Consider the following 13,775-nt stretch of genomic DNA (forward strand, 5'->3'; position numbering starts at 1 on the left):
CGTGGCCTGGTATGACCTTTGCTAAGGGTAGGTATTCGAATAGTCCATCACAACATGTGTATTTCTTTGTTTGGGTCAATGAAGGCCACCTATGCCACAAATTATGCCACTAGTTAACTTTATGTAACCTGGTTGAGTTGAAATGAATGGTGTCTAAATCCTGTCCAATGTTGAGTACAAAATTAGTAACAATGATATTAAAACAACAAATGACAGATCATAGTGATAAATAGCATCTTGAAAATAATATTTTTGGAACAATAAATGATATTGAATATAGTTATAGATTATAAACAAAAACTTTACAATACTTTTGAAGGTTAAATGCAGTGTATGGTTTTTTTTTGGGAATGCTTTTGTACAAATATTAATATTAGGAATGATACTGTTGTTCATAATAATGTTTAAAAGCGACATTTTATAAGACTTTTTTAAGATGTCAAATAAATCTTTGGTCTCCTCAGAGCACACATGTAAAGTTTAAGCTCAAAATATCATAAAAATAATTTATTATTCATAAATGTTAAAATTGATACTTTGTAGGTGTGCGCAAAAATTTGCCATTTTGGGTGTGTCCTTTTACATGCAAATGAGCTGATCTCTGCACTAAATGACCGTGACGTGGTTGGATGGTGCAGATTAAGGGGCGGTATTATTATAATAAGATCCCCTTCTGACATCACAAGGGGGGCCAAATTTCAATGACCTATTTTTTCACATGCTTGCAGAGAATGGTTACCAAAACTAATTTACTGGGTTGATCTTTTTCACATTTTCTAGCTTGATATGAGCACTTGGGACACAATTATAGCATTTAAACATGGAAAAAGTCACATGTCCCCTTTAAACAATATATACAGTAAATGCCATCTATATAGCCTAAGACTATACTGTAGATATTCACATGAAACTGCAGTGCTGTTACTGTGAAGGGTAATAAAGTGCTATACTCAATTTGGTATAATAAGGAATAATGCTCTAGTAAAGGAAGTCCCGCCTTCCATACAAAGAGCCAATCATCAATCGCTAAAGACTAAAGGCCTAAGTATTGTTTACTTTTAACAGTGTACGTGACTCAAATTTTGTTATCAGCTATTTCTAAATGCATCGTCATTCATTATATTTTGATCTAGCCAATCATCACTTGACCCTTGGAGTATATAAGTTCCCTATTAAAGGCGGGGTGCATGATCTCTGAAAGCCAATGTTGACATTTGAAATCACCTAAACAAACATGCACCTACCCCAATAGAATCTGGACCCAGACACGCCCCTTACTGCTGATTGGCTAAAAGTGTGTTTTGGTAGTCGGCCCAAGTCCCCCCTTTAACTTTTTTGCGTGTGCAGATACTGACGCTCACGTTCACCTTCACTCTCTCCTCCACCAACAGGTTGGCCACCACTAAATTTAAAATACCGCAAGGGGACTTATTGGAGCACTTTTGCTTTACTCAAAATGTCCAGTGGTTTACACGAAATCAATCAATCGTCCAAACGAACAGTTTGATGAATGCGACTTTCCTATGCTAGACAGATCAGTATCTTTCAATATAAGAAAAAATACAAAATGTTCAAGTTAAATCGCAGCTGCATAGCTTATTTATCCAGTTTTAGTCTACACTCAAAATTAATTCTTAAACACAAACAATATTCCAACAAACAGCAATGTTTGTCATCTTACTACGGCAACTGTCTGCTAACATCACATCCTGATGTTAGTCCACTCTGAGGTCATAACCCCTCATTTAACTTGAGGGCCTGAACGTAACTAAAAATACTGTCAAATAAGACCAGCATGCTTAGCGACGAGCATCATCAAGCCGGTACGGTCTGAAATGAGCAACGGTTAAGTAAGAAATGCGACTACTTACCGCTTCAGACTGAGATGTTTCCCATCCAAGTGCTCTTATGGAATAGCTGTAAACATGAGTTGAAATCAGAGGCTGTCAAATACCTCGATCTCTCTCTTCCACCGCAACTGGTCTCTCCCTCTCTCCCTGACACGCATGCTGTGTCTTTCTCACTTTCCCTCACAGGCACGCATTCAAACACACGTTGCCACCCACGTCAACCAGAAACGCACGCTTTCCTGGGCATGTGTGAGCTCATCCTCTCTTTAATTTATCACTAATCTATTTCGGACAACCGCGCGTCCTCGCTTCCCTCTCTTTTTGCCTGATGTCCTGTTGTTTCGTTCCCTCGCTGTATTGTAGTTACCTAACTAACGCGGCATGAAGCTCTCAGCAGCCCACACGCGAATGCGCTCCCTCCCTCGTCGTCTCCAAAGAAACGTTGAGGGATGCCACAGACGCTTGCCATTGGAGGAAACAGCTGCCAGTATCCTCAGCTGTGCCGAGCCTCCCTTGCACACTACATTCAGCTGACAGCCAGAGATGAGCAATATTCTGGAGAAGAACATTGAAAAACTATCATCCAGCAACACCAATCACGCTTTCATTCACAAAATAAAAGTGATGCTAGTCAGTTCAAAGACCCAAAGGTGTTGTGGATAGATGCCAGGGTAAAGCTCTTGTCTGGCCGCTTCCTTCTCTGGCAAATCGCGATCGAGATGGAAACGGTCTCTGTATTGAAGCAAACAGCATCTCGTTGCAATTCGTAACTATTTTATAGTTATACAATCTCATTTATACAGTACGTTTTCGGATGATCAGTTTTCGCATGATCAGTTTTCGCATAATCAGTTTTCATATGATCAGTTTGCGCAAGATCAGTTTTCGCATGATCAGTCTTCGCATTATAAGTTTTCGCATGATCAGTTTTCGCATGATCAGTTTTCGCATGATCAGTTTTCGCATGATCAGTTTGCGTATGATCGGTTTTCGCAATATCGGTTTTTGCAAGATCAGTTTTTGCATGATCAGTTTTCGCATGATCAGTTTTGGTATGATCAGTTTTTGTATGATCAGTTTTCGCATGATCAGTTTTCGCATGATCAGTTTTCGCATGATCAGTTTTCTGCATGATCAGTTTTCACTTGATAGTTTTCATATGATCAGTTTTCGCATGATCAGTTTTCGCATGATCAGTTTTTGCATGATCAGTTTTCGCATGATCAGTTTGCGCATGATCAGTTTTCGCAAGATCAGTTTTCGCAAGATCAGTTTTCGCAAGATCAGTTTTTGCAAGATCAGTTTTCGCATGATCAGTTTGCACATGATCAGTTTTCGTATGATCAGTTTTCGCATGATCAGTTTTCGCATGATCAGTTTTCGCATGATCAGTCTTCGCATTATAAGTTTTCGCATGATCAGTTTTCGCATGATGAGTTTTCGTATGATCAGTTTTCGCATGATCAGTTTTCGCATGATCAGTTTTCGCAAGATCAGTTTTCGTAAGATCAGTTTTCGCATGATCAGTTTTCGCATGATCAGTCTTCGCATTATAAGTTTTCGCACGATCAGTTTTCGCACGTATGATCAGTTTTCGTATGATCAGTTTTCGCATGATCAGTTTTCGCATGATCAGTTTTCGCATGATCAGTTTTTGCATGATCAGTTTTTGTATGATCAGTTTTCGCATGATCAGTTTCTTGCATGGTCAGTTTTCGGGCCCAATGACGGTTGTGTTTAAGGTGCAATGTGGGACTTTTAGCACCATCTAGTGGTGAGAATGTGAATTGCAACAAACAGCTTGGTCCACAGCTTCGAAACGCATAGTGAAGCTACAGTAGCTCCCACAGGACACACATGTCATCGTCTGAGACAATGTAGTGATCATGAAACACACTCTATAAAGCAGTTTGTCCGTTTAGAACACTGTAGGATTGTGACTGTGACTATTTATTACCTGGAAAACGGCTCATTCTAAGGTAATAAAAACAATACAGTTCATTATGTAAGGTCTTTATACACCACTGATAATATGTAGATTATATTACATTTCTGACAAGAGATCCTCCTAACATGTGTACACTCCACCTTTAAGGGTTGACCTCATGTTTGTTGTCTTTCTAATAATAATTTTCTTATGATTCACATTGTACAAATTCATACGAAATTTGCACCAGTTACGTTTTCCCACAACAGCAGGCTGGCATGCATGAGCAATAGTTACACCTTGCTTCAGCAAACACCACCGTTGAAACAAAAATGATCACAGAGGATGAAGTTAAAACTTGTTTGCATGAGAGCTCTCATCCGTTGAGAGGAGTGGGCAATCTGGAAGCGTGCAAACAAAACGAAAACACACCACTTACAATCTAATCACGAATCACTGAAGCAACGAATCAAATCTCAGCCCACAATCCGATAAAAAGGAAACGTGTCGAGGTGCAGCTATAAGGTTTCTTATGTGTGGATTTCAGTTTTGTAAGACTTAAGGTCTCATATTCGCACTCATGGATGGGCTTTACAAATTGTGCGAGTCCTTGAAAACAGCAAGGAATCTGTATGATGCATTAGTAGCTGGGAGAAGCATCTGTGCGGCCATATTGCAGCCCGTGACGCTGATGCTAAACTGTACCATAGTGATGCGAATGTGCACGTCTTGCTTTATTGCAGCTTTCTTGTGTCATAGGCAGTGCTTTTAAAAGCATCAGTGGAGACAGAAGTATAGGAAATGATGCAACATAACAATAAGCCTGTTCAGTGTTGATTTTTTTCATTGACAGTTGACTGAGGGTCGGTCTTTTCCAGAATTGATGTGCATGTGAAAAATCTACACTTCTGCATACACTGTCAAAAATAAAGATACAAAGCTGTCACTGGGGAAGTATCCTTTAAAAAAGGTCCTAATATGTACCATTTAGGTACAAATATATGTCTTTGAACTGCCAATATGTAGATTTGAAGTACTAATATCTCTGATCCAGCAGAGACGGGCAGAGAGAACAACGGTAAAGTGAGTTCATGGTGAGTTGGTCACGAGACAATAATAGAAACATGTTTCTTTTTAAAATGCATTATCATATTATTTTAGTTAAAACACATAAATAACTACAAATAACTAATGTTAGGGAAATCTGTTAATGTTTTGTTGCACGTTTCTGAAATAAAAGAAAAAATATCGGCCGATATATCGGAATATCGGATTTTAAAACCAACAAACATTTGTATCGGTATCGGCCTTCAAAATCCTTTATTGGTCGGGCTCTAGTACAAAGGTGTACCTTTTTGAAAGTGTACTGTCCCAGTGACAACTTTTGTACATTTATTTCTGAGAGTGTAGCCTTCACATCAGTTGCAGTGTGAATATCTAGAATTAGGTACCGAACTCTGTACTTTTAAAAGCACTGACCAAATTATGTCTGTACTATCGAGTACAAATTCACGTTAAATCGATCGGTACCAAATTTCATTACTCGAGACTGCATCTCAGTGTCGTGCGATAATAAGCTCGCATAGCTAGCTATGAAAGGCAAGTGAGAGAGACCCCGTGACCTGAGGTCACCCCTGCAATTTGTTCAAACGGTTATCATTTTCTGCCGCTTTTATTCCTCTGCAATAAATATTTAAACAAAAAGGCCGCATAACAGATCTCAATTAGCTACACACAAGTTCTGTGTGTGCGCAAATCCAAAGCATGACGCCAGAAAGATGCACCTGAAGCACTACACATGAAAAAAAGTGCAGAAAAAACACTTTTAATAAATGCAAAGACTGAATGCACTTTATCTGTTCCCAGCTATTGACGAGTTATCTTGTCAATTAAGAGAAAACGTTTCCCTGACAATTACGAGATTTTACGCCAATCCATATTTTCGTTATTATCCACTAGGTGGCGCTTTTACACAACTTATAAAACACTACAGCATCTACTGATCCAAAAACAGTAAACACTGTGTGTTTTGATCATCGTTTTGAATCTGATCTCTAAGTCCTTTACAAATCTCTAACGATAGCTTTTTGTTCAAAATTTGGTATAGGATAAAACTATTTTTAACTGTTTTTAAACAGAGCATCTGTTTTTTCATTTGATTATTGTATGTTTATATATTTAAAAAAGAAAATTTTTGGACGGCATTAAACTTAAGTGAAAATCATAAAAAAATGCTTTGCTGGAGGGGAAAGAGTTAAGTTGCTTTGTATTCAAGCATCTGTCAAGTACATAAATGCAAATAAACTAGGAAAACGTATTGTCACTTACATAATATTTTTGACACCTTGATAACACAAACACTACTTGTGATCAAAAATATCAAACAAAAACATGTCAGTTACTTGGTTTTACACAAATTCCTATTTAAGATCTGCTATTCAGAGCACGCAACATGTTTAGCCGTCACACTTGACAATATCTACCAAAGCAAATGGCACCGTGAGACTCTGCATGCTGGCCTGCTGCAAACGTCAGCGTTACAACACTTTGCTCACGTATTCCAGACGAAAATCATCATTTGTGCGTCTCGAAGACAATATAAATAAGACAATACAATAAGACAAAACCGCCAAAATATGATACATAACATGCACAGCGCAAACTGTAGCGTGGTCGGACTAAAAAAGAAGCTATTTAGATAATACTGCAGTGAAGTGGGGGCGAAATCAACTGCAATGCATTTGATGCATTTTCAAATTCCCGGGGTCCCCCAGCAGGTTTTAAGAGGTCCCCAGAACATTTCAAAAGAAAAAAGTCAAAGCAAAAAATGGTTAAAGTCTACTGTATACTCAATTGTTTAAGTTTGTAAACAATTGGTTGTCTTCATAATATCACAATTACTACTAATTTTAGAAAAGGAGTCCTTCACTAAAGGTTCATCATAAGGGGGTCCCTGCTATCATAAAGTAAAAAAAAAGGTCTAGATGACATCACCTAAAATGAAAAGGTTGAGCTGTAATACATTACATAAAAATGTTTTAGGGGGGTAACATGCACAATAAGATCAGGAACACGTATTATAGTAAACAGGGAATATTTGGATTATTATAAATATAAAAGATGTGTACTCTGACAAAAAAGCTGTAACTGGGATAATATTTTTTAAAAGTCCCTAATATGTATACCATTAGGTACTTTTTGAAAGGGTACCATGCCAGTGTAGCTTTTCTTCAGAGAACATACAGTAGGGTATTACAAAGAAATCCTACAATAGCTTAGGCTTATACAAGAGCAAATTATATGATTATACACCTAACTTCATCATAAAATTGTGCCATTACAATTTGTGTGATTGTACAGGTAATGATACATGTAGTCATATGATAAAGAAACCAATATGCCCCAAAGTTAGTAAGCTTGCAGTATACGGTCCGAGCCATTTAAACAAGAAAAGAAAAACCCTAGCACAAAGGTGCAAAAAAATCATGGCGTTTGTGGGTGGGAGGTGGCGACACTGGAACAGAATACCGGAATTCATAGAAAAGCTCCCGCAGGGGGGAATAACCTTGGTATGAATCACTGATCAATTTGAACCTGTCACACCGCTCATTCAGGTAATGGATTAAGACGTGACCGTCAAAAATAAACCTAAAATAAAGCCCTCCACAGTAAGCCTTCCTCAATCTTTTGTCACTGTGACTCTAAATATACAGCGTGGTCGATCCTCCATCCGTATGTGTTGTAAACCTGTTGGACACGCCGCTCCCCTACACCGGAAGGTTTCAGCTGAAAAAGTCATTCGGAGTGAATCATCATTCTAGCAGCGGCTTTCAGAGCTGCGCAAGGAACCCAGACATACAGTATTAAACACATTTATACCCATTATTTAAAATTCAAATGGGGATTAAGACTAAGGGCTCTATAATACACCCAGCGCAATGCGGAAAGCAAGTGTCTTTGCTAGTTTCAACCCAGTGCAATTATCGTTTTCATGTTTAGCGACACATTGTTCAAATAGCAAATGCATATGCGCCCAATTTTGCGCCCATGGGCGTTCTGGTCTGAAAATGAGGTGTGTTCAGGCACATTGTTGGCGCGTTGCTATTTTAAGGCAACTAAAAAACGACACTACTGTTTTTGTTATTTAATAGGCGCACTAATTATGCGCCTAAAAACGGGACAACAACGTGCATTTGCTTATCACACACATGGATGCGCAGCAGCACACAAACATTTTACAATTTAAGGATTGAAATGTAAAAGATTATTATTGAGTCTCTTGGACATAAAAAAGGAACGATTACAAGACGTTAAAAGAGCTGCTTTTTTAAACAAATGCAAATATTGCATTTATTTTAAAAAAAATTAAGATGGCATTTTGTACCTGTTGATATGATGAGATAAGAACCTTTTTTAATGCTTTTTTTAAACACTCACAGCACTGTCCGAGTGCTGAAACGTCTCTCCGCACGTTTCTGTTTGTTACAAATAAAGTATTTTTATGCTGCATTCACACCAGCCGCGGTAGAGGCGTCAAGCGCAAGTGATTTCAATTTTAAGTCAATGTGAAAACGCGTTGAAGTGCGTTTGGAGGTCTCGCGGTGCAAATTAGACGTTTAGCTCGTGGCAAATGGGCGAGTTGAAAAATTTGAACTTTGGTGGAAAACGCACTGCGTTAACCAATCAGGAGCTTACTCTAGTAGTGACGTGATTACAGGAAGCGAGCGGAATCGCAGAAGCCCCTCCCACGACGCGAATTTCCGCATGAATGTCTCGATGACTAGAATTTAAAGCGACTAAAAGGCTAAAACCAGAAACTAAAATCATTCTGTGATCGCTGACTATTATTTAAAAAATTTGAATATTAAACACCAAAATGAAACATGTAATTTATTTATCTTTATTTTAAACCATAATGACTTTCTTCCAATGTAAAAAAAAGGAAACAAAAAAGTTAGAATGTTTCAGTACACTGAAACTACGTCACTGCGGCTGGTGACACTTTGGGGACGCCTCCAGGGGTAAGTGCGTCTGAATGTGTATATCAAATTCAACCAATGATGAGGCTTAACGACAAAGACAGGGTGATGCGGGAGTCAGGAAGTATATCGCTATCTGAAATCTTGCCAAAGACGACATTACAGGGACGCAGGAAGTATGACAAGGGAGACGCAGCGTCTCGTTCCCTTCTTAGGGATCAACAGTTACATAAGTAACCCAAGACTTTTGGGGTTTTTTTATTTCTGAGTTAGGTGTGTATGTCACCAAATCCAACCTTATATTAATCACTGTCTTGTTACCTAAAACATAAGAGCATTTTGAAACATGTCAACAACTCCTTGTAACTGATAGCTGGGATTGAAGACATTTATTATACTATGTATAGAGTATACAATGATAATGAAATGAAAACAATGTAAATACTATTCATTATTTACATTGTTCAATATTACTGTATCCATTTCTTAGCTTACTGTACTGTACTAACAACAATAGTTTCATTCGTGTCTCATTATTAGTAGAGCAATGTTTATATAAAAAATAAGTAACTAAGATCTCTTTGGGCTCACACATCGCCAACGCATTTTTATCCACTGCGCTCAAGAAACAGTCTTGGATTTTCATATGTGTGTGTGTGTGTGTGTTTCGGATCAAACCCACTATGAAGAGTGCATATCATTGAGTATTGTTTTCGTAATCAGGCATAAAATTCCTGCTTCTTCCGTTCCCTCGCAGACACACGCAGCCTCAGACGATCCGTCAGGTCATCTCCGGGCATCTTCTGCTCTCTGGGTTTTGCTCATCAGTGATTGATAACGCTTTCAACTGCACGACTAGTTGCTTAGCAACCTTTAAAAGAACCGCAGGGCGATGCAGGGGAATTTCTGATGCTCCACAACAAACTATCTGCATTAGCAAACATGCAGTACTTATTACTAGTGATGTGCTGTGGTTTAGACATCAAATAATGTAGGTACGGTAAATAAGAAAATGAATGTACTGTTTATTGCTGAAGTGCTGTCTAATGATTTATCGAATGGTCTCTCATTGTGGCATGATTTGCAGTTTAAGTGACTGGATCAAGAACTGATCAAAGTGATTCTGATTCATGACTCTTTCTGACTGATTCATTTAAAAATGATGTCAAAGTCGATATATATACACTCCCCAACATTAAATTACACATTCAATTAATTACAAAGTTATTAAAACACTAAAAACAAAGTTAGCGTAGCGCTACATGATAATTAATGCTATATGCTAGCGTTTAGGCTGAAGTTCTACTATTGACGTTATAGTTACGTTTTACAGGTCCATACTGAAAAAAACACAAACTTACTACTCAGAAACGTCCATTAACAATCTCCAAACAATTAATTATTCCTCAAAATCTGTCATTTAGTCTCATACAGGCTCAAATGTAAGGTCCGTTTACTAATGTGAGCTACTGGCATGAGCCGCAGAGCCAATCAGAGCAGAGCTCAACATGATTATTCATGACTCTTCCAAATAGACCATTTCATTCAAAGGACAAATCCTACGGTTGTAAATGGACATGTAAAAAAATTTCTTGATAATTTTTGCACTTAATAAAGTTACCAGAGAACAATTTAACAGATTATTTCCATGCATTCTTTGGCACCTTTAAATAAATAAGTTTTAGCATCAGTCTTCATCTGCTGGTCTGCAGTTTCTGACTCATTCAGCTATATGAAACTTTACAAATTTTCACATGCAACCCCCACCGTCTGTGCTTAAAATCATCCAATCACAACACGCCTGTCCATTCTTAGCGACAGTCTGAAAGGAAACAGCAAACAGTCTGAAACATTATCATTAAGCCCCGTCAACAACAGTGTTCCAGCGAGACGCTAAATATACACAGGAAGTGGAGTAGTATTGCCTAGGGAAGATGGTAATGTGCTTCATTTTGGGTAACACGCTGTGCGGTAAGTATTCTTGCTTGGGCTCCGGGCCTTTAAATGGATCCACGTGGCTCGGAACGCTGAAAGGATTCCGGTCTCCATCTCACTTTTCGATCGAGACGCCCCGTCGTGGCCATTTGTGAAATGTGCTTAGATGAAGTGGGCACTGCGGTAGGCGAAGGATCGACAGCCAGAGATTCAGAAAGAGGGAGACGTGACCGAAAAAGAGAAACTTGAGATTGCTGAAGAGCTCAATAAGTTTTGCTCCTTAGGTTTATTTTGGATATTCTTTATTTAATGAGGTCATATTCTACATGTGTTTAATTGTTAAAAGTTTAAATTTAGTTTTACATCGCTTTCTTTCTGACCTTTAGATTTGAACAACCTTGTTTTGTAGCCTTGCCTGATAAACTCACAACAAGCAAGTGTAATTTTTGGTATTCAGCAAAGGGTGGTGAAAGGAGGCACTTAACCTTTAAAAAAATTGTTTGTTAGCCTCAGAAGGTCTAACAGAGTATTTTGCAAGCTTTATTGTTTGCTTTTTATTTTCAATGAGCTTTGCAATTTTTGCAGCCCTGTTGTCAAAATAAGAGATTTGCCAAAAGCACACTAAACTCTTATTTAAATCATTTCATTGTTTTATAGCAACAATAAATTAATAAATATATTTAAAATACGATATACTAATATATATCGCGATTATATATATATATATATATATATATATATATATATATATATATATATATATATATATATATATATATATATATATATATATATATATATATATATATTAGTGCAGGGCAAAGATTAATCGTGATTAATCGCATACAAAATAACAGTGATTTTTTTTTGCATAATATATGTGTGTGTACTGTGTGTAATTATTCTGTAAATTTAACCACACACAGATACATATATTCATTTGATTTTATATATATATATATATATATATATATATATATATATAATTTTTATATACATTTATATTAAGAATATAAAAAATAAAATATTTATAAAAAAAATATATATATATACACATGTAAATGTTTCTTAAATAGATACATACATGAATGTATGTCTGTATTTATATATACATAATAATTACACCCAGCACACACTCATATATTATGCAAAAAATAACTTTTATTTTGTATGCGATTAATCATAATTTTATCGTTTTATAGCAATAACAAATAAATAAATAAATGAATAACTAAATACTTTTTAAAAGACTATATACTATACTATATTTGTATAATTGTATTGTTTTATGGCAACAATAAATAAATAAATACATTTAAAAGACTATATACTACATATATTTGTATAATATTGTTTTATAGCAACAATAAATAAATAAATATATTTAAAAAAAAAGATATACTATATATATATATATTTGTATAATTTCATTGTTTAAGCAACAATAAATAAATAAATTATTTAAAAGACTACATACTATATATATATATATATATATATATATATATATATATATATATATATATATATATATATATATATTGTTTTATAGCATCAATATATAAAAAATACATAAATAAATACATACATACATTTAAAAGACTATATACTATATTTATTTTTATAATTTCATTGTTTTATAGTAACAACAAATAAATAAATACATATATTTAAAAAACGATATACTATATATATATATATATATATATATATATATATATATATATATATATATATATATATAATTTCATTGTTTTATAGCAACAATAAATAAATAAATTATTTAAAAGACTATATACTATGTATATTTATATAATTTCATTGTTTTATAGCAACAATAAATAAATAAATAATTTAAAAGACTATATACTATGTATATTTGTATAATTTCATTGTTTTATAGCAACAGTTAATAAATAAATAAATACATGCATACATACATAAATACATACATTTAAAAGACTATATACTATATATATTTGTATAATTTTATTGTTTAATTACGACAATAAATAAATGTATTTAAAAGACTAAATACTATATGTATATAATTGTATTGTTTTATAGCAACAATAAATCTAAAACAACAAAAAAGCTATTATAAATCTCTCTCTCTCCTCTCTCTCTCTCTCTCTCTCTCTCTCTCTCTCTCTTTCATATATATATGAGAGACTTATATAAGACATAAGACTTGTTCTTTTGTCATTACATTTACATTTATGCATTAGGCATATCCTTTTATTCAAAGTGACTTACTGTGCATTCAAACTATACTGTACATTTTTCAGTATGTGTGTTTCCTAAGAATCAAATCCACAACCTTTTGCGCTGCTCACGTAGTGCTCTACCAAACTGTAACTACATTTTTCATGCACTTTTGGTAGAATATTGCAAATAGCAACTGTGTTGTGCTGCGTGTGTAAATGTTTCCACTGCACAGTACAGGGATACACAGATGTCTGCATGTGTTTAGCTCATGCATTACCTAAGATTTAAAGAGAAGATGTTTAGCAGGCTGATCTAAACAGAGGTCCATACACACAGATCGCCTCCTCGCCTCTGCGGAGGCTGCCATTGGACGGGGGTTGCCGTAGTAACAGCAATTCAGCAGGCTAGTCATATAGTACATGGCAGCCTACGCAGTTCACTGACACTACGGTTTTGGCTGTCGGGCAAACACAGACGGGAGTAGGAAACACGGCCAATAACGGCTAGCGATCCGTATCAACATGAACACTGAATAGCATGGTTAGAATATTATTTAAGTATCTGAGTTTTGCGCACATGTAACTACTACGTAAAAACATGCATGTTTTTCAAAAATAAATATAAAAATCTGCAATGTTTTTTGTTAAACATAATTGTAAGTAGTGCTATAATTTCTTTGGCAATAAAAAATTAAATGATCATTGTAGTGTTTCCTTCTCTTATTGATTCACAACGGTAAGCAATAATACCCTGTAATTCGAAATGCCCACGTACGGTAAAAAAAGATAACTCTGTAAGTAACTTGAAATGTTGTGTTTCAAACAGAGATGGCGCTACAAAGGCTATTTTTAATAGTATAAAATTGTAAGGCTCTTT

General features: G+C 35.6%; 1 protein-coding gene across 11 annotated transcripts in view; it reads right to left on the reverse strand.

The window, feature by feature from the left end:
• The window catches only part of LOC129453153 (dedicator of cytokinesis protein 3), a 171,086-nt gene that overhangs the window by 77,949 nt on the left and 79,362 nt on the right, over positions 1 to 13,775 (reverse strand). Inside the window, exon 1 of one of the 11 annotated variants that reach the window (XM_073861352.1) lies at positions 1,872 to 2,246. The exons of the other annotated variants lie outside the window; for them this stretch is intronic. The gene's annotated coding sequence lies outside the window, so the exon portion shown is untranslated. Of the gene's footprint in view, positions 1 to 1,871; positions 2,247 to 13,775 lie in introns of those variants that run through there. 11 annotated transcript variants of the gene reach the window in all.

This window comes from Misgurnus anguillicaudatus, chromosome 23, assembly GCF_027580225.2.
Source record: "Misgurnus anguillicaudatus chromosome 23, ASM2758022v2, whole genome shotgun sequence".
Classification (NCBI taxonomy): domain Eukaryota; kingdom Metazoa; phylum Chordata; class Actinopteri; order Cypriniformes; family Cobitidae; genus Misgurnus; species Misgurnus anguillicaudatus.